Source organism: Globicephala melas, chromosome 12, assembly GCF_963455315.2.
Source record: "Globicephala melas chromosome 12, mGloMel1.2, whole genome shotgun sequence".
Classification (NCBI taxonomy): Eukaryota; Metazoa; Chordata; class Mammalia; order Artiodactyla; family Delphinidae; genus Globicephala; species Globicephala melas.
In genome coordinates this window covers 58,244,010-58,245,851 of record NC_083325.1, presented here as the reverse complement: position 1 = coordinate 58,245,851, position 1,842 = coordinate 58,244,010, and the positions used below count along the sequence as shown (strand labels likewise).

Sequence of the window (1,842 nt, the reverse complement as noted above, 5' to 3'; positions counted from 1 at the left end):
AGTGTTGAGGGGCACAGGACATCTCGGTGTTGACCTGCAGACCAGTGCGAAGAAATCATGTTTAAAAGCCGCTAGTCTAAGGATAATGATGGGATGTCATTGAAGCGACTGGAACCTTAGAGGTTAACCCAAATGAAACCACTTGTGTTAGGAAACGCGGCCTGGGACAAAGTAAAACCATGCCACACAGATAGGGAAGAGACCGTGGCAGAGGGACACGGGGGCTAATTTGTTTATGGACTCCAGTTCTGTGTCTGAATTGCTCTTCTCAGGTTGTATGTTGTACATGACGGTATCCACCGATTCCAGGAAAGGCTGTTAGAAATCACGTCCCTAAAGGAATTTACCGTAAGAAGGCACAAATGCCACACACCAGATAAAGGGGTTTAGCCATCTCCGCACAGGGAGATCTTTTATCCTGAAGAGTCCCTTCTTGGGAGAATCCCTTCTTGGGTTTCTAAGATTCCCAGGGGGTGAAAAAGGATCATAACCTTCTTTGCCCTTTCCTCTGGGATTGCTCTGTGGCTGAAACGAAGGGGAATCAAATTTAGAAACATCTGAAAGGAAATCCAGATCCAGGATATTATTAGACGCGAGGCAAGCCACAGTATCAGCGGGTGAGGTCCTGTCAACGGGATTTAGAGGATCTTAAATAAGAGCATGGCCCTAAGTCCACGGAAGCGGGAAGAGTCATGGGTTTTCATATCTTCCCCTCTTCAGAAGCCGAGGCTACAACTTCCTATATGTGGCTTGTATATAACAAGGCTAATTTCATATAATAAGAAAAACAAATGTATTATTTTCAGGAAATGACAGGAAACTAGGAAGAAAATAAAGCTGTGTTTGGGGGACTATCTTAAAATTTTAAACGGTGCTATAAGAACTAAAAAAAAAAAAAAAGAATATAAAATAATGGAGTTGAATTACCGAGAGCCGCCTTCGAGGGCGAAGGAGGAGAGGCAGGAGGAGGGACTGGGGGAGGGTTTCCCGACGAGGGGGCGGCTATTGCAGCTGCGCGGCAGCAGCGGCGGCTGAGAGAGCGCGCGCCCAGCTTTGAATGAGCGGGGCTGGGACTGAGCCGGCGGAGCGCAAGCTCGAGGAAGCGACCAGCAGTGCGCGTGCGCGCGCCTTGTGTGCGCTCGCAGCCCGCAGCAGCTGGGAGCCTCCGCCGGGCAGGCGGGGAGGGGAAGGGGCAGGTTTTGATTCCCACCATGGGTATCACACAGTTTCGGTTATTTAAAGTTTGTACCTGCCTAGCAACAGTATTCTCATTCCTAAAGATATTAATACGCAGACCTGGCAGAGGACGGAAATTAAGTGGAGACCAAAGAATTTTGCCAACTACAGTTGATTATTCATCAGTTCCTAAGCAGACAGATGTTGAAGAGTGGGCTTCCTGGAATGAAGATGCACCCACAAGTGTAAAGATTGAAGGAGGGAATGGGAATGTGGCAACACAGCAAAATGCTTTAGAACAACTGGAACCTATTTTAAGGACATGACACCAGCTATAAGGAAAACCCAGAAAATCATTATTAAGAAGAGAGAACCATTAAATTTTGGCATCCCAGATGGTAGCACGGGTTTCTCTAGTAGACTAGCAGTTACGCAAGATATGCCTTTTATTCATCAGTCTCCTGAATTAGGTGACTTGGGTACCTGGCAGGAAAATACCAATGCATGGGAAGAAGAAGAAGATGCGGCCTGGCAAGCCAAAGAAGTTCCGAGGCAGCAGAAGAGAGAGAAAAGAGAGCAGCAGAACAGCAAAGGAAGAAAATGGAAAAGGACGCACAGGGGCTAATGAAGAAAGAACAAAACAAAATTGGTGTGAAACTTTCATGA

General features: G+C 46.9%; 1 pseudogene; it reads left to right on the top strand.

Moving 5' to 3' along the window:
* Positions 1 to 1,211: 1,211 nt before the first annotated feature.
* Positions 1,212 to 1,842, top strand: LOC115853999 (receptor-binding cancer antigen expressed on SiSo cells pseudogene; annotated as a pseudogene).